This window comes from Mauremys mutica, chromosome 7, assembly GCF_020497125.1.
Source record: "Mauremys mutica isolate MM-2020 ecotype Southern chromosome 7, ASM2049712v1, whole genome shotgun sequence".
In the NCBI taxonomy this organism is placed as follows: domain Eukaryota; kingdom Metazoa; phylum Chordata; order Testudines; family Geoemydidae; genus Mauremys; species Mauremys mutica.
Genome location: NC_059078.1, coordinates 6,179,951 through 6,204,587, shown reverse-complemented (window position 1 = coordinate 6,204,587; position 24,637 = coordinate 6,179,951). Strand labels below are relative to the sequence as shown.

At 43.3% G+C, this 24,637-nt stretch overlaps 1 long non-coding RNA gene across 2 annotated transcripts; it reads right to left on the bottom strand.

The window, feature by feature from the left end:
* Nucleotides 1–5,525: 5,525 nt before the first annotated feature.
* LOC123374893 lies at nt 5,526–22,258 on the bottom strand. 2 transcript variants are annotated; one of them, XR_006581240.1, is made up of 4 exons: nt 22,221–22,258; nt 7,625–7,713; nt 6,891–6,959; nt 5,526–5,926 (listed from the first exon to the last, which is right to left on the bottom strand). It is a non-coding gene; the product is annotated as an uncharacterized LOC123374893 (long non-coding RNA). The 2 variants fall into 2 exon arrangements; XR_006581239.1 differs by lacking the exon at nt 22,221–22,258 and adding an exon at nt 22,085–22,156.
* Nucleotides 22,259–24,637: the final 2,379 nt, after the last annotated feature.

Below are 24,637 nucleotides of genomic sequence, written 5' to 3'. Positions count from 1 at the left end.
GAAAAACCTAGCTTGAATTTCAGATCCCAGGTTGAGCGCCCAGAGCTTCCAGTGAGGGAAAACAAATCTCTTTATTTATTAACTGAGTAAACTTGACAAGGAAGTTGCTGAGTGACAAGAAGCACAGAACTAACAATGCATTTTTATGGTCATTTTTCAGGCTATAACTCAGTTTTTATACACGATTAAATTATATCCCTTGTTTAAAGGTATCTTGTTCCCTGAAATATTTGCTCCCTCTTTGCCTCACTCTTTTCTGAATAAACAGGGGAGAAATGGCGACTGGTAGGAAAATACAAGATGACTGTCTTGTTCTTGAGCATCAGTTTATCCCGGGGCTTATGTGGTCACTGTCATTGTAGTATCTCTGTGGTACTTATCTGGACTCATTACCACAGTATCTGAGCACCTCACAATCTTTTACTGTTAATGTGGGTATCCTCACAACCCCTCTGTAAGGCAGGGACGTGCTATTATCCCCATTTTACAGATCGGGAACTGACACCCACAGAATATGTGACTTGTATGTGTTCACACAGGAAGTGTGTGGTGAACCTGGGACTTCTCCCAAGTCCAAAGTTAGCACTCTAACCACTAGCTCATTCTTCCCTTTCGAGTAGCTGATTGCCTAAACTTCAGCATGGTGGTAGCATAACATTCTTTCTCCAAAGTACCCAGAACCACTAATGTGATAAGGACACCGTGGGTCTGATTCTTATTAGAGTGGACTTTAGGGGCAGTGAGAATCAGGCCCAGAGAATTTATCTTAAGCATTCAGGACCCGATCCAGAGCCAACTGAACAGATAAGTGAAATTCAACTAATGTAAATCCATCTTCACTTGCCAGTTTAAAAATGAAAGCTGAACTCCCAGAGCGAATGGGTAGTGAATATATAAACAGACCTGAGTGATATTGCAGACACATCATCTATTTTATAAAAGAAAACCAGCTAGAGCTTTGGACTGACATTCTTGATAACCAAGAAGGAAGAAATATTACCAGAACTGGAGGTCTCCCTCAGGTGGCTAAGACAGGAAAGTTTATATGTCTCAAGACAGAAAGTATGGCGAGAAATAATTGGAAACAATACTGATCGTCTGTGCCCAGTGGTGAAATTCACCTGGCACATTAGGAGTTAAAAAAGCTCCCAAGACAGCAGCAGCATGGCTGGGAGGGGAGAGAGCAGAAACACCCTCCTACATGTGAAGGAGCTGATCTCAATGGAGCAAGGAGAAGCATCAGGGACAGGGACTTTGCCAGTCATTCTTCATTCACAGGGATCAGTGGCCACAAACCCCTGTGCAGGGAGTTCTCAATGGGTCATGGCCATTATTCCAGCTGTGGAGATGGAGCAGGTGTCAGAGACAGAGAGAGAGAGAGACTGTGGGCTGGCCAGTGCTTTGTCTGGGATTAGGGTGGATTCTGTCCACGCCCCTCAATCCCCACACAAGGCCCATTTGCTCAGTGCTGAGAGGGGAGAAAGAGAATTTCTCTCAGAATGTTTTATTTTCTAGGCATTACTACAGGAAGACGTAGAGGCACCACTGTGCAACCGCGCAGCTCTGCTGATCGTGTGTGTAATGCAGAAACTGGGCGATCTCTAAACTCATCCAGCAACAAAAAATCTGTTATCCCAAGAAAGAAAAGGAGAGAGAGCTCCAATTGATTACTAAAGAGCCAAGGCTGATAAAAATTAGGTAGCATTGGTGATTCGTCTTCCATATTTATTCCACCTGCAAAAATCAAGATTACGATGTAAGATCCCTAAGGACGGGGAAATGAATTATAGTGGAACAAGGCGTTCATTTTACAGAGGAGCAATAGTTAAAAATGAAACAATAAGACTCGGCTTGCCAGCTGAACCAAGAAAAGAGAGATGAAGAATAAGAGGAGGACATTGAAGAATATCTGCAAAAAAAGATTCATTTGAAATATATGTCCCTAGATTTAATTTATTTAATTAATGTTTCTTTTCTGCATCAGGTTTATGACACAGATCTAGGTCTAAACCGAAATCCAACTGCAGGCAGTGAGAGGCTCATTGCCTTAGAGCAACCTCTAACCCGATATCATGGTGTCGCTGATCTACTGGGCTTTCCCCTCAACAATGAGTCTAATGATCAGTGTTCCACTGCTATTTTCCACATTATAGGAGTGAACCTCAGTTGTTTCTGGCCCTGTCTGGCTATGCAGCGGGGAAAGGAGAGAGAAGGCATGGTGAGAAGATTGGTTAGCGTCCCTCAGGGCCGCCCAGAGGATTCCGGGGGCCCGGGGTCTTCGGCGGCGGGGGGCCCTTCCGTTCCGGGACCCGCCGCCGAAGTGCCCCGAAGACCCGCGGCGGGAGCCCCCCGCCACCGAATTACCGCAGAAGCGGGACCTGCCGCTGAAGTGCAGCCCGGTCTTCGCCGGTAATTCGGCGGGGGGGTGTGTGTCCCCGCCGCGGGTCTTCGGGGCACTTCGTCGGCGGGTCCCGGAACGGAAGGGGCCCCCCGCCGCCGAAGACCGGGCTGCGCTTCGGCGGCGGGTCCCGCTTCCCCCCCGCCCCAGCCCCAGCCTCTTACCCCCGGCTCCCTCCTCACCCGGAGTCTCAGCGCCTCGCCGGAACAGCCGCAGCGTGTGGCCGGCGGGGCCTGAGCTCCGTCCCGCTCAGAGCCGCGTGGTGAGGGGGCGGGGCTGGGAGCTCCGGGCCGAGCGGAGGGAGCTGAGCTCCCAGCCCCGCCCACTCACCACGCGGCTCTGAGCGGGGCAGGGCTCAGGGGCCCCGGTGGAGACACGGCGCTTGATGCGCTGAGGCTCCAGGAGAGGGGCGGAGGCGGGAGCCTCCACTGTTCTCTTGGGGGCCCCTGCGGAGCCCGGGGCCCGGGGCAAATTGCCCCCTTTGCCCCCCCCTCTGGGCGGCCCTGGCGGCCCTCTCCACATGTGCCCCAGTTCTCACTTCATGAGTGCAAGGGCTCTAACAGACTGGTACATACAATAACAATAATAATAAAAATTGGAGATATACCAATCTCCTAGAACTGGAAGGGACCTTGAAGGTCATCAAATCCAGTCCCCTGCCTTCACTAGCAGGACTGATTTTTGCCCCAGATCCCTAAGTGGTCCCCTCATGGATTGAACTCACAACCCTGGGCTTAGCAGGCCAATGCTCAAACCACTGAGTGATCCCTCCCCCCAATAAAGCTGACAGGGCTAGACAGGCCTGCCCCTAGCCCTGTGCGTCTCCATGCAGGTCCGAGGGAGATATAGCGAATGTAGAGTTAGGCCATATTGCTTATGGAATTTTCCTTCATTAGCAGAGATGCTTGTTTCAAACTCTTTTTAAAAAAAGTTCCTAATGATGGGGCCTAAGAGATCAGTCTGTAGGGAAAGCTACTGAAAGAAGACTTAATTTCTCCATTCAGACTGAGCCAAAATTTAAAGAGCAGGTTGGGCTTGTTCTGATTGATGAATTGGAGCCATGATTGGAGTCAGTTCAGATAATGGTTTCCCCCCAACCAGTTCGCCCATCCCATGATATGGATGCCTCCCCGAGACAATTGTGTTAGCTCATTTCTGTGATATTACAGACTAGACATTTCCATTTGATTGGAAGGAGTTAAACGGTGTGGTCACACTCATGGACATTATATTAAAGTGCTGACAGATATCCAAGTTCACTTTCTTCATAATGAAAGCACTCTTTGAACAGCACCTGAAGGGTTGTTGCCAGATCTTTTCTTTCAGCCTTTTTTCATTACATTTGAGATTCAGGTTTGGAATAAACCTAGACAGAAACTTGAGAACCATGGGTAAATCCAGGCCATATTCTACAATGAGAGAAAGCAGTGTGGCTGGTCCTGTGGATGAATATATGGCTGAGTTTGTGCCTTATTCTAAGTGACATCTTACTAATGCAATCAGATTTGCAGTTTTCTTTGGAGATTAGCAAATTAGTCACATATTTTCCACGTTATATTTAGGCTTTTTTTTTCTGTTGGTGAATACACTTTTTGGAGAACTTTCATTCTTTGCAATTTTTAATCCAAACTTTCATTGAAAACTTTGTCGGTTGCTTCATTTTCAGTTAGTTTCTGTTTTCCCTATTTATCACCTCTTGTTTCTAAATGGTTGTTTTGAATTCTATTAATCATTTTGATTGTGGACTCTCACACTAACAAAATCATAAAGAGTCTCAAGACACTGTAACATGACCAAATGTGGCAAGGACCCTCAGAATCAAAGATGAAACTCATTACGGTGATAGGAAACATGATACGGATTCTGCTAACTGTGATGCAATATATATCAAGGTCTCTCCTACCCCCGTAAACAATTAGGAGACAGTCCTTTTATGTGGCTGCTGTAGTTAATGTATTCACAGCCTGCATTTTACTGCTATTGTCTTTTGTGCCCTGCTCTGTGAAGAATATTGAACTTGCCACACTTTCTAGTGCTACCTTGTTAACAATCTGGAGTTTCCATCTGTAAGTGAATGCACAAGCTTGGAATGTCATTAATGGAAAGTGTGAGTGAGAAGGGATTAATTCTAGGCAGCCTTGTGATACTTCTGGGTAAAGTGGGCACATCCACTGGCAGAAAACAATCAATCAGTCAGATTCTTCTTCAAGCTTGAAAGACACAGCAGCCCTGCCATTGACCACACCAGAGAGGACTAATGTCACCTCAGAAAGATGAAGAGAAACAAACTTGGGCCAGCACTCTGTGTTCAGTGGCCATCAACTCTTCATGATCTTCTTCCCCAAGGAGATTATCAGAGTCTGTCTGAGCCAAAGTGGATGGGCCTGATATCAATTGGAAGCATTTCTACATTGTTCTTAAGGGCAGCAGCTGGTCTATTTGCTGTGGACTGGAGAAGCTAATTTAGGGGACTGTCTTGCACCTGTGTTTCTACAAATGCCTTAAATCTGAGGAAGGCTAAATTAGGTAGGATAGACAGAAGAGGATAGTTTTAATAATGTTAAATATAGTGGGAACTAGAGAGAGCTAACACAACAAAGAACAGCAGACATCTCAAAGCAGGGCCAATGGGAAGTTTTCCTTAAAAAATTATTTTGGGTAGAAAATGGAGGGTTTGACAAAATTAAAATTTTCATGGTTTCCTTATTCTTCCCCCCCCCCCGAAAACTGCAAACAGAAAGTATCTTGTTCTGGGGGCAAGGGTTGGGGGTTAATGACAGTTTTTCCTGAAAATTTTGACAGAAACAAACAAAAAAGCAAACACAAATTTCAACTGGCCCTGAAATTAGGTCACTTCCCCCTTTTTCCAATTATGGATGAGCAGGACAATATTTCTGTTGCTCACTGAGGGTTCTGAGCAAGAACTGGGAAAATCAGGAGAAATGGTGTTTTGGGGGTAAAAGTTGGGAAACGGAGTCACAAGACCGCCCAATTTAGGTTTAATCATTTTTTGCTTTTATTTATACTATTTTTAAATATAGTTATTTAAAATAACAGAATTATTATCACTTATCATGTCTGGACAAACATTTATACCTGACAAATAATAATGACAAGACAGGATCGGTAAATGGGCCCAAGTTACCACATTCTGGGGCACCAGAAAGTTCTTCCATCTTCCATGACCCGTAGGTCTGGTCCTTCAGTCCCATTCTTCAGTTTTTGGTCCGGTGTTTCTCCAGTTTGGGCCCATGCTCACTTCAATATTTCTATATTGCAGATTATTTAATCTTTATCCAAATGGCTTTTAGCACATCAACCCTTTCGATTTTTGGTAATCCAGACTTTACACATGCATGAGTTTCAGTTACTCAACTTCTGTATTTTTCCTGCTGGATTTGCAGTTTCTTGGTCATGTTGGTTTTGTGTCACCCTGCCCTGGGTCTTAGAAAAAGCTAGGCTTTATTCATCATTTCATGCTTGTGTCTCTTTTACTTACATGTTCCAACACAATAGGGTGCCTTTGTTCTATGGGCAATAACAGTTTAAGCAGATTAGCAATACTTTTAAAAAGAAGAATTTGCAAAACCACACAGTAGCAAGGCGGAGTTGCTTTCCTCTGACACAGACAGGGAGGAACCACTCCCTGCCCCCTAGTGGGTGGAACCAGGCTGGGCCTGCCAGAAGGAGGGGTCAAACCGGAAGTATAAAAGGTGGGACCTCCAGCTCAGTTGATGGAGAGCCAGGTATGTTGCTGGACCATATGTTGCTGCTGGTCCCTGAATCAGGAGTTGAGCTGTATCAACCTCTGCCTCTGGAGGTGCTTCTGGAACTGTCACCCAGCAAACACCCCAAAGACCTGCTGGAACTCCTGGCTGCTGGGTACCCTGTGGAGCCTGAGGGCACATGAGCGACAGAGCCCTACAACCAGGTAGGAGTAGGAAGTAGCCCAGAGAAACCAGACATTAGTCTGGTTGTGTTTGCTGAAGCCACGGTCAGCGTGTTTCGGCAGGACCCCCATTGACTCTGTGGTGGGATTCTGTGCCACTGTTAGGGCCCTGGGCTGGGACCTGGTAGAGTAGGGTGGGCCCAGGGTCCCCTACCCCCTGCTGCCAACCCCACCCCTGTGGCAGCCTAGCCACTTTAGGCTTTATGGCCTGTATTTGCCTTCTGCCTCAGCCAGCGAGATATTGCTCAGATATTGCTCGGACCCACCCACAGGGCTGAGCCTGGACTGTATTGCTGCCTGCCCTAGCTAGACTGGCTACAGACTGTTATTGGTGCTAATCCCTTGTTGATTGGCTCTCAGTCGCTAGGTGGCATAGTGAAGTGGAGTGGTCTTCCTCTGCCACAGAGAAGAAGGAACCCCTCCAAGCCACTACACACACTTATTCCAGCAAGGACTTGTCCTAAGTTTTACCTCATCTGTACTCCTTCATTAAATATAATTACAAATAATTAAAAATATAGCTATCAAAGCTCTTAACCTTACCATTAGCAACTCTTCATTTTCTATTTCAGTGTTGTAAGTCAGTATATGTTACTCTGTGCTACCTTTAATCTGTTAGAAAAGGGAGTGAGAGTTATGTAAAACATGATGATTCTTTAATGTCAACATTTCTAAACTTCTCTAAACATGGCTTTCTCATTCCAAGTCCAGTTTTGTTTGTGAATCATACAAAGAAACTTCATTAGAAATTTCCCTGTGAATGCATTTTGAGGGGTGTTTTAGTTTTAGGGCCTTGCTATATTAGTTGTGTTTAATGGTGCCCCAATAAGGGGATTTCCAAGAGTCTATGGTACTTGGAACTAACTTGATTAGTGCTTCCTCTGACACTCTCATGCATAATGAGATCTACTGACCCATGCTCTTTGGAGTGATGTATCAAAGGCTGTGAAATTTATATCCTCCTAAAGCTGTTGTATAATAGGTAATCTCTCTGCACTTTGGTTAATGACTCCAAAATTCTTGGGGGTTTGTCCTTTTTAGGACAGAGACACGGGGGTTGTATAAGGCTGCGTGGGATTTTTGATGACCTGTGGATTAGCTGTAGGAGGTCTCTTCTGGAGTGAGCTATTGGAGAAATTCATTCAGTTTACTCACTTGGAAGTTAAGTGACGCTAGTTCAAGTGTGGGTACTGTATTCCCTCTGAATTATTCTGTGTGTATTAAGTCTCTGCACTTTAGGAAGATGTTTGGAATGTTTCTGTGGTGGATTTTGGTACCTGATGTATTTCTCATGGTTCCTCATGGGACCAGATGATGTGACACCCCCAAAAGGAGAAGTAACTGAAATTAGGGAGCAAAGTTCTGTCTGTTGAATAGAAGAACATTAGAATAATGTTAATAATGTTAAATACACTGAGACCTAGAAGCTGTAGTCAGATCTAGATGTATTCATTATATTGATTACTTAAGAATCCCCAGTTATCACTTTGAGGGTAGACAGGTTCTTGTCCCAAGATCAGACCCAGTATTTAAATCATTGTATAGTTGGGAATCCCGATGTGCACAGCTGCAACACTCACACAATAGGAACTCTTCTATATTTACGAATAGTTTTTTAATACATTTACCACAGTCACAAACACTCCAGCTCAGTAAGGTATCTAGAGATACTACAGAATGTACATCTGCACATCCATATACTCACATCATCCCATACAGGACTACCTGAAATGTCAGCCATCATCTTCCTCATCACCATCACCTTCCCCCTCATCACCAGTGGCCATCATTCTGGCACTTCCCATGGGCTACATCTCCTTCTCCTACTGTCCCTAGGCTGGGATGCAACTTTTATCATATGTTACGCTTACACCACTATATCTAATGCATATGCAGTTGGGGTTTTGCCCCTTTTCCTTATTTGTATTTCCTCCTCTTACTAATGTTGGAGTGTCCTTCTCCTGCAGGTTAGTATATCAACGATCTCAACTTGTTATCATAGACATCAATTCGTGGCCCTCTTGCGGTTAGGTATCTGTGGATGTAACTGAGGTACCTCTCATTATTATGTACGTTGATTCATTGCTATGGCACTCTTGTGGTTGGACTCATGTTCCTGTGGTTGGAAATTCCCCTTAAACACTCTGTTTTCAGCTCCCCAATACTTGGGGGTTTCTGTTGGGCCATTTATCAGTGCCAAAGTTCATAGGCCTCAAGCCTTCTGCTGAAACTGCTGACGCAAATATCTTATCAGGTACAGGCCTGTAGGTTCCTTGCATTATAGCTGAATATAATGAAGGCAAGCTAGCCCTATGGGCTACAAAGTATAGTTAACAATAGACTAAGTACTGTGGTGGGGTAAGAAAAGCACACCTGGATATGTCTGCCGTTTTCCTACTGTTCTGAAAAAACCAAGTCAGGGTATTGCATTGGATATTTAAGAGCACCTGCCAAATAGGCAGAGTTGCCCTGACCCTTCTCTTGCCATATTGTTGCAGTGTATGAATAGGGACTGCCTGTACATGTTTATCTAAATGTAGCCTGATGTTAAATCAGACAAACTGTCTCCTCTTCTAGGATGAAATTCGCCCCTCAGCAGAAAAACTGCACCTCTATTTTGAGGTCTTAAGTAACAGGTGGAACTTTTGCTGGCCCTCGGCACAGGGGTGCATTTTGCTGCTAGAGAGCACCTTACTGGAGATGCCATAAGGACAATCAAACCGCTGTGTTTATCGCAGCGGATGCTATTTTATGTGTGTAACATATTCCTACATTTTAGTGTCACACCAATTAGCATTAGCATACTAACAATTAGCATACTAACTCACATGCCACCTGAGTTGTCCAGCTCTTTTTTCCCATAGAATTGCCAGTAGGTGGGTGGTTGCATGTGTACACACATTTATTTTCAGGACCATTGGAGCAAAGCGCAAGCCTTTTTAGAGGGGCTGAGGACATGAAGTGTCCCTTCTCCGGTTGTGATGGGGTGTACAAAAGCCTCCATTGGCCAGGAAAGGGTTTGTGAGCTGCTGTAGGCTCAGTCAGCCCCATCCTGTTTCACCTGCAAATACTGGCAGGCTTGGAGGCGGGGCAGAAGGGAGGGTTAAAAGGAGAGGGTCAGCACCTTGGAGAAGAGCTGGGAGGGAGGGCAGATCTCTCATACTAGCTCCTGGAAGAAAGGCCTAGCGGGGGCCAGGATTCAGCTGGAAACTGCTTGGTGCCAGAGCCTCTCTGAAGGAAGATAGGCCTGGTGCAGGATGATTGTGTTTGCTTTGTTACCCAGGGCTAGGGTGTTCTTTTCAATCCAGGGTATTGTGTGTTCAGTTCTACCTGGAACCTTTATGGTCTGCATGGGACTTGTACAGACATACGTATGTATTCAGCTTTCATCAATAAAATATTGTGTCCTCCCAGGGGTCCTAAAAATGAGATAATATCTTCTAAGCCCAGGATGAAACTAACTGCAGAGCATTCAATGTAACATAATCAGATATTAGGTTACAAACTGTACCATATACAAACGTAACAGGCAGGCAACATTTGTCAGTAAGACCCCTCTTGTTAGCAGGTATTGATCCTGCAGGGAGAAGAGTAAGTGGGTTCTGCTGACTCAGTGAGACAGGTGGCTGATGACCCCACCTGGAGAGAAGAGAAGGGGGGTGGCTCTCTGGAGAGAGGAACTAGGTTGTGGCTAAGCAGATGTATGAATCCTAGGAGCAGTCAGGCCAGGGAAGGAGGTCTGAGCTGAATTTTGTTATCTTATTACTTCAGGAACAAGGGGAGTTGTATTTTTTTTTATGCTACAGTGTTTGACCTGCATGGAGCAGCTTGGGAAATGTACACACTCAAAATACAGCATCATTTTTCAGCTGTTTTTCTCTCTTGTGTGGGCCTCCATAGCGTAATATCCTTGCAGTGCAGAATGGATTGATCATTTCCACTTCTGCAGTAACAAATCATAGGGACGGGAATTGACATAATAGATCAGACCAGTGACCTACCCAGTCCACTATCCTGTATTTGTCAGTGGGCAGTACCACCTGCTTCAGAAATGGTTACAAGAAACTCCACTGGGGCAGTCGTACAACAACCCAAGATTGTTCCTAAGCCATATCACTTAAAGGTGGGCTTGTGCCCTTAACAATTACAGTTTATACCCATTGTAACATTTTATCCTGTTTTTATTATGTAACTATTTAGTTATTTTTTGAATTCGGCAAAGCTCTTTTTGCACCATAATAACTTGTGGCAGTGAGTTCCATAAGCTTAATTATCTGTCAAGTTAAAAAGGATTTCTCTTTATCAGGTTTAAATTTGCTGCTTTGCAATTTTATTGGCTGTCCCTTTTTATTAGTATTACGAAAGAGTGTTCAGAGAAGAATGTGACTGGCCTTTTCTACAGCATTAATTTCTCTCTCTCTCTGTTCTTTCCCTATTGTTTGTTGAAGTGACTACTGCGTAACACAGGCAATAAAGAGGGGTATATTTAAAGTACAGGGACTACAGGTTTATGACAAACCCATATTATTGTGATATATAAAGCAATAAAGTTTAGATTTTAAAAATAGCTTTTAATCTGAGTAAGTTTCTAAAACACATCTTAGCAAGCATATATTTTTAGGGCAATAAATGTTTCTGCTGATTGTTGTGGGTCTGGTGGTTAGATCAGAGAAATGCAGTGTCTTAGAAATGAAAAATACATAACAGCTATGTTTAACCTCTCATGGTTTGTGACTTTAGATAAGCAGCCTTAAATCTCTCTCAAACTCAAGTACTGTTTCACCAATGCAATCATATTGCTATGACTTAGTTATAAAATTAAATCTTAGAATAAATGAAACATCCTAGGATAAAATTCCCACCACTGCAGACAATCAGCGCTAGGGTTAAGGGCCACAGAGACCCTATTTTCACAGTTTAATTGTGAATTAAGGGCTTAGACCTTGTGCTGGGCCTCTGCACAAGGGTGAATTTCACTCTCTAGTGAGTTACCAGTGGAAATACTCAGATATCTAAATGGCAGATTTTCTTTAAAATTACATCTTCCTTTGGACAGTTCTGTGATATCTGGGGAGAACAAGTCCAACTTGAATTTTAATATCAACATTTTGAAGAATAGTTTCTGTTTTATTTTTCTAATGCATTGTTAAATTAAAAAAATTCAAAGTTGAATTAAATGGGTTTTGTGGGCTAAGAAGCTGTAGATAATTCTAAAACAAGGGAAACATCTATTGATTATGGGATATACTACTGCTTTCTATCTCCAATGGGTCTAGAATGCTTGAGAGAGAGAGACTTTTGCAAGTCATTTTCCTGTTGATCACCATTCACGTCCTTTTCATGCTGACAGTCAAATTTGCAGTTTCAGCTCATAAGATCCCATGAGAATATTTTGTTTGTTTTTCGCTCATTTGCACCTTCACCTTGCATTTCACTCTGAGTTATATCTGATTGCTTCTGAGCTCTTCTGAAAGCTTCTCAACACAAATATCCCATGATTTTAATGCAAAACCATAAATCATCCCGTTTCCCTTGAAGTAGGGCCTAGGTTTGTTTTGATGCTCCTGGTGTGAGTTTCAATTTTATAACAAAGCCAATTTGTATAATTTCCAATTTTACTGAGAGCACTTCCCACAATTCTAGTTATTTGGAGTGATATCAGAGTAATTTTGTCTTTTTTGGGGATGAGGAGAGGGAATGATCACCTACTGAAGGCCTCAGTTCAGCAAAGCATGTATACATGTGCTTAAAGTTAAGCACATGCTTAAGTCCAATTGAAGTTAATGGGGTATGTGCTGTAGTGCTTTGCTGAATCAGGGTCTAAATGTCTTTATGTTGCTAGTAAGATATATGGAACAGAGATGCATTGTGGATTGGTAACTCAGTGCAACACTCATGCATAATTTTGCCAACAAATAATCAGTATAGGAAATACTTCATGTCAGGCCTATTTTGTATTTTACTATACACGGGTCCAGCATTGCCAGTTTAACTTATATTCAGTGGGATGTGCTATGATTCAGCATGAGTAAGATTGGCAGAATTAGACCCACAGAGTCTGATCTAATGGGAGCTTTTCCATTGACTTCAATGAGTTTTGCATTCGGCCCATAGAGAGGGAGGGAGATGCCTAAGGTCTAATTCAAGAGGAGTCTCTTTAGGCGACCTTCTGACTTGAATGTTTCTCAACACCATGGTTCACCTAAGTAAAAGTCTAGGTTTTTTAAAATTGTTGATCTAATGCGATTCCTCCAAATTTACATTGGCATAGCTGAGAGCAGAATTTGGCCCAGACTCCTCAAGTATATCTCTTTTTTTTTTTTAGCAGAAGTACAATGTGATTAACAGAATTGTTTTCCTGCAATTGTTGATGACAGCCAAATGCCCGTGTCTCCTGACTTGCTTCAGCAATAGCAATAGAGATGTATAGTCTCCTCGTGCTCTGTTGTTTCCATTACACGAGGATTGCAATCTGCTTTTCTGCTGCTGTCATCCTTGGCATTTCCCAGACCCCTTTCCAGGAACTGACTCACATTCTGAGTCTGAACAGTCCTATTTCTTAGGAGTGCTTTAAAGTGTCTGCTTTGGGTGGGAGATGATATACAGTAGTCTGCTTTATTTACAATAACCTCTTTTCCAGCGAGGAAATATATTTTACAATTTCCCTTTAAGAATGGATCTGTCGTTATGCCAACACAGATTCCATTCCCCAGGACTTCCATGGCAATGACATATGGACATCTCACTTTTCCTGGTAAAATATGTTCTAGATAAATATAAATGCTCTTAAGTCCATAGGCACGTTGGAATCTCTGTCCTTTTGGAGGATTAGAGCTCTGGTCTCCCCTTTGCCTCTGAAATGGGATTTGATTTATTATAGTTCTCTGTGTAAATAGTAATATGTGATTTATGCCAGTGTTCAGCATGCAACAATGATTTCCCAAGTGATCATCTCAAAAGGGTGCAGAGAGAGTATTGAACTGCATATTAGATTCAAGGCGATCCTAGCCATGCACAAAATTATAAGCTTTATGTATTTGTGCAAAGATATGAAAGGCAGAGATGAGCCTGATCTGCAAAGTTCAGATCTAAATCAGAACTTTTACTAAGTTTATGTGTATGCCAAGGTTCTTGTTTGGTCCTTTACATATCTAGGGTCCAGCCAGGAAATTTGGATATGGTTAAAAACTTTTACCCAGTTGAGGGTTTTTTTTGGTTTGGGCCTAACATCAACATAAAAATCACACAATATAGACAATAAAGACAATACAGCAAGGGCAACACTCCTAGTTTAAGGTAATTATTAATAAAAGCAGTGGTACGTTAAATCTTAATATATTTAGAAATTCAGCCTATCGTATCATCCAGCCCCTACAAAAATAATTATTTATGATTTTAAAAATGAAGTTCATGCATGAACTTTCAATGGATTTCTAACCTCCAGCCTGGAGTAGTGAGGAGGAGGTTGTGGTCACCAGAACCCCTGGTGGTCTTTAAAATCTGCAGGATGGTGGAATTAGGCCACTGGTTTTCCTTTCGTTGCATTTTTATGTGAGAGGACAGCATAAGGTAGATACAGATTTAAACAAGATAGTGGCTGTTAAATGTGGGCAGATATCTTGGTCCCCATACCTCATGCCATACTGAAACCTAAAAGTGATTTTTAAAAAATCTGTAAACATGGAAGGGATATTTTTTTGTTCAATCAGACTTTGTCCCATGCTATGGTAGTGATCTTTGAGGCATCTCTCGTAAGTTTGCCTGGTATCATCAAACTCATAGACTCTTAGAATTTAAGGTCAGAAGGGATCATCATGATCATCTGGTCTGACCTCCTGCACATTGCAGGTCACAGACCATCGCCCACCTACTCCTGTAACAGACCCCTAACCTCTGGCTGAGCTACTGAAGTCCTCGGATCATGGTTTAAAGACTTAAAGTTACAGAGAATCTGCCATTTACCCTTGTTTAAACTCTCAAGGGACCCATGACCCATGCTACAGAGGAAGGTGAAAAGCCCTGTAGTGAGGCAGTCTGGTTCCCCGCCGCCCGGGAGAGGGACGAGCCCCTCCGGATGCCAAAGTGGGCGGAGCCAGTGGAGCTTGCACCTGCCCCCCTGAGGTCAGGGTGCAGGACAGCAAGTACAAAAGCCCAATCCCAGAGCTCACTAGAGGCCCGGCCATTGGAGAAGCCAGACGCCTGTGGCCTAGCTCCCGGTGGGGAGACTCCTGCAGTCTGCGATCGACCTGAGGACTGACCAGACCCTGGAGAAGCTGTTAAGCCTGCCTGTGGCAAGCTACCCCGAGGAGCTGCCAAGCCTGCCACTCGCCGAGTACCCTGAGGAGCCCATGATGCTTGATTCCGTGGAGGACACGGTCCAGACACAGGTGCCTCTAGAGGGGGAGGTAGGAAGTAGCCCGGGGGCAGCCGACCCTAGTCTGGCTGCAGCACACCCAGAGCCGAAGTCAGTGTGTTGCGGCCAGGATCCCCACTGACACAGCAGCGGGTCGTCTACCGCTGCTAGGGCCCCGGCCTGGGACGCAGTGGAGTGGGTGGGCCTGCGTCCCCACTGCCACCCAACGTGTGGGTGGCAGTCTCCCCCTCTCCCCAGGCCTTTTGAAGCCAGGGCCTAGGCCTCCTGAACTCATTGGTTTGCTCAGCCCCTGCATAAGGGCCTGAACTCATTTGTTTGCTCAGCCCCTGCATAAGGGCCTGAGCCAGAGACTCTCGACTGCCCCGCCCTGAACTAGGGCCTGGGTCTGTGGAATAGAGCTGTTTGTTGATCTCTACTGTTGCCGCGGCATGAAACCCCACGGCCAGGCTAGTTCCCCCGAAATAACCCGATGGACGTAGTGAGGCGGTCTGGTTCCCTGCCGATCCAGAGAGGGCCGAACCCTTTTACAAGCCCCCATGGTCTCCTCCAATCTGACCTGGGGGAAAATTCTGCCCTGACCCCAAATATGATGATCGGTTAGACCCTGAGCAGGTGGGCAAGACCCAGCATCCAGACACCTGGGAAAGAATCTTTGTAGTAACTCAGAGCCCTTCTCATCTAGTGTCCCATGACTGGCAGTTGGAGATATTTGCTACCAGCAGTTGCAGATCAGACATGCCATTGTAGGCAGTCTCACACCCTGCATAATCTTACCAAACATGTGGTCTTAATGTAATGTAGGAATATATAAAATAGTGTTTGTGCACAAGCAACACTTCAAAGGGCAGCAAAGCTATAGAAGTCAGAGGTGAAATTCTGACCCACTAAAGTCTGTCATTTTTGCCATTGACTTCAGTAGGGCCAGGATTTCACCCCAGATTATGTATACCCTAGCATATCTCCCCTGGTTGCAGTGGTGCTATGCTGAATTACATCAGTTGGAGAGCTGGCCCATAATGCACTGAAGATGTTAAATACAAGACATCCTCTGATGGGTAAAGAGCTATATTTTGGATAAAACAAAATCATTTCTTTCTTTCACTGCTGCCAGGGAGATATCTTGAGTTCTAATTACTAGCTCAAACAGTTAGAATTACCAGCACTGTGCAAATTGGTTTGCGGCTGGTAAAATTACTGGACTTGACTCTTGTGTCAATGTAAATCAGTAGTAACTCCACTGATGCCTAGTCTATGGACTCACACCATTGTAACACAGCTATGAGCAAGGGGAGAATCAGGCCCCTTGGATCTTTTTTAAAAACACTTTCCCATCCAGTGTTACGCTCTTATTTGTTTACTTTCCTGCTTAGATCGTTTCCTTTTCTTTTTTCTGTTTCCCCTGACTGAATTTTGTCCCTGTGAAAGGCAGTGTCAGAATGAAATTTACAGGTCTCTGTAATCTGGTCTCTTTCCTGCCCTCTCAGTTGACACTGGTGTGTCAGTGAATGAAAATGACCCTTTGAGGTCAATAAAAACTGATCTAATAATGTGAAAAGATACTTTACAGTTCGTGGTGCCAAAGCGGCATGTTGGCTAGAGAGACTTGCTGTCACTGACTGTTGACTCTTTCCACCAGAGCATCTTTGCCTGCCTTTTCCTGAAGGGGACCTCCGTGAAAGCTTGTCTCTCTCACCAGCAGAAGTTGGTCCAATAAAAGATATGACCTCACCCACCTTGTTTTCCATAGGGGGTAATTTTGGCTTTGATGGTGTACGACTTCCAGAGAGAGAGAATTGTCAGAAATGACACGTGGCCTCACAAGTGAGTCCCATTGAAGGCTTAGCCCTGAAGTCTTTAATCCACTCTCTTGTCGTACCAATGTTCAGATGTGTCTTAAACTCATCTTTATCTATTGGTTTACTTGGCAATTTACCCTGTGTGTCTAATACCATATTCCTGAGCTGAAGGAATTCTGCTTGAATGTCCGGGTCTCTCGTACTGTTCTAGCTTGTAGTCTATCTCTTCTATTTTCCCTGAACCCCTCTCTAGGGTGAGCAGGTCATTTGCTTCATTTCATAAAATGTTTCATACTTTACGTTGCTTTGGTTCAGGGGCAATCACATTACAGTTAAGCCCAACCAGCATTACCCCATAAGCACATATAGTAGCTGCAAAGTTGAAACCATCCTGGTGTTTTGTTTTGTTTTGTTTTCTCCCTACCCAGAGAAGTGGTTCTCAATTTTTCACTTACTAAGGCTCCTTTTTCCATAATAGGAAACACTCAGCAGCCTTCCCCCATGTAGGGGGTTAGCTGAGACCCCCCACCCAATTAGCAATATGGGAAAGGCAGGGCGGTCACAACTCTGACATCTGCTTGTGATCCCCAAGTTAAGAGCCCTACTTCTAAGACAGTAACATCCTTCCTAGGGCAATCAGAACTGAGCCACTGGTGGGTTGTAAAGCAGTTGTATTACTTTGATTTGTATAACGTCCCATGTTAATACACCCTGCGCCCTGGTTGTCTTTGTAGATTGGTCTGAAGGTTTCAAAGATTTGTTTTTTTTACCCTTAAAACAACACAGCTATTGGTGGTGGTGATGGCTTTGTGATTCTTCCACTTTATACTGTAGTCTTTTCTGATGCAATTCCCACAAACACGGTTTTGCATGTGCCTACAGTACATTAAGCCCACATGTTTTTTATTTATTAATCACTTTTTGGTCTTATTGCAATCCCAGGAGGTCTTTTCTTCCTTAATAATCTGTTTTATCTTCAGTTTTGAAATGATCAGCAAACTTTGGTGTCTGGTGTTTTACTTTCTTATCCTAACAAAGTACAAAGGATCTTATAGCAAAGTCTTATCTCTCCCTAGTCACAACCTTTAGCTAGAGTTGCTCCTACTTGTAACCACTCACTGTATCCTGTTTTTGAGACTGTTTTCTGTCTATCAGGTTATGTGACCTCTCTGCCATGATGACTTCTTACTTTGCTGGTGATGGGTCTGATCCTTCAGATTTCACTCAAATGAGCAATTGTGCACTTGATTAAGTCCAGGGGTCTCATGAAATCAGTGGGCTACTCTGGCAAATAAGATTTAATCACACCAGAGAGTATTTGTGCCTGGCAGCAGTTTTGAATCAAGCAGCAACTCAGCGATTGATAAGCATGTGCCTGCTACATCCTTCCACAGTGGAGACGTGCATTTCCTGAATTCTGGTGAGTCCTGCAGTGTTAACGAATTTAGCCTTCCTTCTCATAAATCCACGTTTTCTGCATTTAACCCAAGTTCTGTGTCTCTCCAAGTGTTTCCAAATACATTCTGAATATTTTTCCCTTGTTAATTTCAATCTTATTGAAATTACTTAGTATATTTATAAATGGAAAAAGCAACAGATACAGAGAGTACAATAAGTGATGCAAACATTCCAATGATGACTGCAAACATAAATCACAGTATCAAGCTCTACTTCATCCTCCCAAACAGGAAAGGAAGACATTAAAGAAAAATGATAGGAAGGAGAATTAAGGAGCTTACAGCTCCTGATTGCTTAATATATGAGAGATAAGGACCTCAGATAGTCTCGGATTTCATTATTCTCCAGTCTGTCATTGACCATTTTGATATGAATCTGCATCCTGTTAATCATACACTCCATTTCTGCATTGCCAGTCTCCCAACTTTGGATAATTTATTACTGTCTGAATGCTGATAATGTCCAAGTAACTATGCTGTTCTTACAGAACTCATGGTTTCTGATTCATTGTATCTATACTATAGGATTGCACCATTGGTGACCTCCTAGTCAGAGCAGGGAATAACTGTGCTTAGCTGAACATTTGCTAAATATGGTTTGTCCTTGTGTGTACTACTTTGACAGCTGGACCATGTTTGACACAAATTCGGCTGCAACCATTGTTAAAAGCTGTTAACACCAATTCTGTTCTGGAGTGTAGACAAAGCTGTAGGGATCAGGGGTGAAATTCTGACCCTACTGAAGTCAATGTAATTTTTGCCATTGACCTCAGTAGGGCCAGGATTTCACCCTAGATTCTCTCCAGTAGTTGTTATGCTAATCAGGCTGTAATTGCTCACAATGTACCATGTGCTCCTTTGCTTCTGTCACTTCTCTCTCATGTCGTTTTGATAATCTAAGGGTTTGGTAGCCATGTGCCTTTTTAGGATGATGGTGTTCTGTTTGTCACCTTCCAGTCCTCAGGGTTTTACCCTCACTTAGAATGCTTCCAGAACTAAGGCCTGGTCTACACTTAAACATTAGATCGTAGGATGACTATGAGCAGGCAATGTGATGTGGCCGTTAAAAAAGCTAATGCAGTCTTGGGATGCATTAGGCGAGGTATTTCTAGTAGGGATAAGGAGGTGCTAGTCCCGTTATATAAGGCGTTGGTGAGACCTCATCTGGAGTATTGTGTGCAGTTTTGGTCTCCCATGTTTAAGAAGGATGAATTCAAACTGGAACAGGTACAAAGAAGGGCCACTAGAATGATCCGAGGAATGGAAGGCCTGTCGTATGAAAGGAGACTTGAGGAGCTCGGTTTGTTTTCCCTAACCAAAAGAAGGATAAGAGGAGATATGATTGCACTCTTTAAATATATCAGAGGGATAAATACCAGGGAAGGAGAGGAATTATTTCAGCTCAGTGCTAATGTGGACACGAGGACAAACGGATATAAATTGTCAGTCAGGAAATTTAGGCTTGAAATTAGACGAAGGTTTCTAACTATCAGGGGAGTGCAATACTGGAACAGCCTACCGAGGGAAACAGTGGGGGCGAAGGACCTCCATGACTTTAAGATTAAGCTAGATAAGTTTATGGAGGAGATGGTATGATAGGATACCGGGCTTAGTCAATAGGTTAATTAAGTGCCATACTGGTAAATAGTACAATGGGTCAATGATATGATATTCTTAACCTTTTTCCAGAGGGTATGGCTGGAGAGTCTTGCCCGCATGCTAGGGGTTCAGCTGACCGCCATATTTGGGGTCGGGAAGGAATTTTCCTCCAGGGTAGATTGTCTGTGGCCCTGGAGGTTTTTCGCCTTCCTCCGAAGCATGGGGCAGGGGTTGCTTGCTTAAGGAGTGGGTGGATCGGCTTATGTGGTCTGCATCTTGCAGGAGGTCAGACTAGATGATCATAATGGTCCCTTCTGATCTTGAATTCTATGATTCTATGAACCTAGCTGTGTCGCTCAGGGCTGTGAAAAATTTTGTGCCATAAGCCCTTTTGTTAGGTTGACCAACCCCCGCGATGCAGACATGGCTAAGCTGATAGAAGAATTCTTCCGTTGACCTAGCTATAGCCTCTTGGAGAGGTAGAGTAACTACAGTGACAGAATAGCCCCCTTTGTCAACATAGGAAGCGTCTACCCTATGGTAGCACAGCTGTAGCTATGTGGCTATAGTGTAGGGACACCCTAAATTAAGCTCTCCACTAATTTCATCTCTCTCTCTCAAGTCATGCCTACATGCCTGGCAGTTAAATCCAGGTCACTTGAGAGGTCATCTGGTCTAACGGAATGAGCACAAGATTGGGAGTCAAGAGGGTCCTGAATTCTGATCCTGCTTCTGCCATCTGTGGCCTTGTTGAAGTCTTTTCATCTATCTGCCTTGATTTTCCTATTGGTAAAATGGGTTTAATAATACCTACTTCAAAGGAGTGTTGTGAAAATTGTTTAATTACTGTTTTAAAAGTATTTCTAATATATAGAACCTATGTATTCTGTTACATAAACATATGGTATACCACCATATTCTCTGTTACATAAACATATGTTATGCTACCATAAATAATGTGCCACCCATGAAACAAATATAGCTCATAACCTTACTTAGCTCTTATGCGGTGTTTTTCATCTTTACATCTCCAAGTGCTGTGCAAATGAAAGTATCGTTAGCACCATTTTACAGATGGGGAGACTGAGGCACAGAGATGCAGACCGTGGGCTGGAGGTAGAGCTAGGATAGAACCTATGTCTCCTGAGACCCAGTCCAATGCCTTCTCTATTGTGCCCTACTGCTTCCCATAATAAACTGCTAAGTACACTATTAGCTTGTCGGAATTCTCAATTGTTTTCTGACCCATTCCCATTATCTACAACTTGTACCAGGCCACGCTAAGAGATTTGGGCCTCAATTCAGTAAAGTATTTAAGCCCCTGCTTAAAACTAAGCACCTGCTTACATGAGTTTCTGAATCAAGGCTTTGGGGCCTGATGCAAAGCCTGGGATTTGGGTCAGGCCATTGATCCCCCTTTTAGATAGTGCGCCATCCTTTTTCAACGGCAGAATCAAAATATCTCCATTTCCTACCTGGAGATCAAGGCATTTCCCTCCTAAACACTCTTATCTGTACTTAAGAAAGATAAACAAACAAAAAAGAGAGAAGCTTTTCTTTTCTTTTTTCTTTTTAAATTGGCAACAAAGCAGTTTGCTTGCATATGCAATCATAGCCTCTCTGATACCACTGAGCAACACACCTCTCCCTGTATCCCTTCCTGACACCCCCCTAAAGTACCCAATTTATCTAAGAATCCCAGACTGAGTGAGTCCAGTTGGCCAGGCTAACGGTTATTTCAGCTCCAGACAGTCTCTGTCAGCTCTGCTCTGCTACATACAAATTGGTATCATACCATATATTGCAATTCACCTTTCCTTCCTTTCAGTTTCCAGGTAAGATACCCGGATCCTTTCTAAATACCTCTTTGATTTTCTCTGATGCCCTTTGTTTTCATCCTGATTCTCTTGCGTAACCTCTCAGTGCTCTCTAGCCTGAACGTTTGCTCCCAACCAGCCTCTTGTAATGGCACCAGTAAAATGCCACGTTGTGTCTCCATCTAGCAAAACTTCCCCATCTTTTTTTCGCTCTGCAGCGTCTTCACTATTATGCTTTCCCTGTCTTGAATAGTTCCACCTCACTGCAAAAAACCAGCCACCTAAAATCAGGATCTGAAATTATTTTGGATTCTTAAAGGGAGAGTGTCAACTTGATTTTTTTTTTAATCTGCTATAAACAAATCCATTTCTGTTAGTGCATGTCCTGAATTTGTTTTTAAAAAACATTTGTGTAAAGTTTTGCCTGCTTTCTGTTTGTTTAAGGGATTTTCAGCAAGAGCAAAACTAATGTGATTTAGCAAGAGAAACAGTGAAATTGACTGTACAGAGAGTGCACTGTCAGCAAACTGAAAAAGAATAGCTTTTCACTAACATTTCACTTAGATCAATCTGAGCCATTATTTGTATCTATAGCAGATACAAAATATACAGACAGAAATGTAATTTTCAAGTTCAGTGTCCCTTTAAATTTAATCTTCTATTAATTTTTAAAGCTGTGCAGTCCACATTTTACCTTCAATGTTGCTCTTACTAGTGCTGTCCACAAATATTTCTTGTTATTTATAGCAAAGCACCTATCCCTAGCTCTGGGTGCTTTAGTAGGAAATAAAATTTACAATATCAGAAATGTCAAAGAAACCTTGTTTTACCTCTTGCACAGCTCTGGCATCAGGATTCAGAACTTCTTTGTCACAATAGAGGCAGCTTGGAATAGAACATCTGCCACTGATGCTTCTAGCTATTGCTTCATCTGTCATGGGTCATTCGTAAACTATGCTGGCCTATGAGAGCAGTCAAAGACAGCAGACATCTCTGACCTAGATTCTGGGCTTACACAAGTGAATGACATCACACATCTGAGCAGTCCTAGTAAATTCATTGGGACTTCTCTTATATGTGCACGCTTTGCAGGATTGAGGCCTAAAACTGTATCGCTACTGCACATCATCCTTACAGAGAGGTATTGGTTAATCCAAGACATAGAAGCAGGAGCTTCTTAACTAAATATATGGAGATATACCTATCTCATAGAACTGGAAGGGACCCTGAAAGTCACTGAATGCAGCCCCCTGCCTTCACTAGCAGGACCAAGTACTGATTTTGTCCTAGATCTCTAAGTGGCCCCCTTGAGGACTGAATTCATAACCCTGGGTTTAGCAGGCCAATGCTTAAACCACTGAGCTATCCCTCCCTACTGTATAGTCCTTACTAAAATGGTTCCTGAAAAGAAAATGGCATTACTCATTCTCTGGTTAATTCACATCTTTCTTTCAAGATTTCTTTAAAAAAAGAAAAAGATTATTTTGTTTAAATAGGTCAGAGAGAGTGAGTTACAGTTTAAGATATCCCTACAAGCCATTAGCAAGTAACACAAATATGGAAGTGCTAAATGAAAAACATGTTTTTTCCTGTGGATGTTATATATTGAGTGGTGACAAGACAGAATAGTGCTCCAGTATACTGTTTCAAAGTAACTTTCAATATTAACAAAAAATGCCTAAATTATGGCAATGAAAATTGAAGCCACGTATTTAGCATGCCTTTCTTAAAGGGCTGTAGCAATTAATGTTTCCCCTCACTGTCCTGATCTGCTGAAACCCGATTGTGGTCACCTTTAGGGAGAAAAATATAGGTGAGTTTCTGTGTCCATTCATCCTTTCCTACTGGGCTGAGATTGCAAATATAAAGATTCCACTTAGGTCTAGTTGTGATGAACTTCAATGAAATCTGCTAATTTTGACCAAGTGACTGGAGACTGATAACCCATTTCACACATGGCTAGAGTGGTGATAACTATCACCCACTAAAAGCTTACTCTGCGTTTGAACCAATAAGATACAGGTGAAATGCTTTACATTCTATTACCATTTGCTTGGTTCATATAGTCCCCTGAATGCTTCCCTATGGAGAGGGAAGCATTCCTTTCTGGGGCACATGGCATTGGCCATTGTTGGAAGACAGGATACTGGGCTAGATGGACCTTTTGGTCTGACCCAGTATGGTCCAAGGATAGAGCCACTGTCTCCCCAATGGGCTAAAAATAAGGCTTTATTTACTGTTCAAATTGGTGTGGAGAGTTAGATCTTTTTCTCTTTGTTCTCCTTCTCTTTCTCTCCCCAGTATATGATCATTTCCCCTGGCTTAGGGCTAGGGCCAGACTGGAATAGAAATTCTGAATATATGGTTAGAGAAGGAGGTTTTCATAAGCAACCTCAACGTGATGAGAGCAACCAATTACTCTGTCCCTCCTTTAAATGTGTCTTGGTCATTTTGAGGAGAAAAGGAGAGAATATGGGTTGGGTGCCTGGTATTTTCAAGTGGGTATATGTACTGTGGGTATTTATTTCTCCACTCTGCCCCTGAGGTTCTGGGGAGCCATTCAATGCTATGTGGTACATGGTGTTTCTTAACAAATAGCCCTTCCTTGAGCTGGAGTCATGTGGTGCCCTGTTCCCCACCATCTTTAAACATGAGCAATGACATGCCTAGCTCCCACCACATCTGTCCTGCAGTATCCTTTGAAGTGCACATGACAGGCTGGGCAATTGTGATTATATTTAAAGCTGGGACATCATCATTTTAAGTAAAGCAACTAAGGTAGCAAAACCAGGCTGTGCAAACAGGGCTGTTGACAGCGAGGATTGGCCTGAACCCCAACTCCCATTTCTTCTTCTGCAGATCTTCCCTTGGCTTCATTTCCCTCCATCCAAACACCCTTCCAAGGTCCACGGGGGCCTAACTCCTTCCCTTCCTACCTGCATCGCTCCAGAAGATCCCCTCTTTTACAACTCGCCCAATGGAAAAACTAGTCCGTGCTATAAAACAGCTGGTTATATCATGCACACCATACCAGGGGTTCAGCCCTGTTCCCATTGCAGCCGCAGGGTTTCGCTACTGACTCAAAACCAGAGAAGGTCTAATGGGTGTGATCTGGGGAAAATATTTAAAGGTTAACAAAATCCACACAAATCTGAAGACTTTATATTCCACGACAGCAACACCAAAGCTCTCAGCTGCGTCTAGCTCTGCTCTCATTGGAATCACTGGGAGTTTTACCATTGACTTT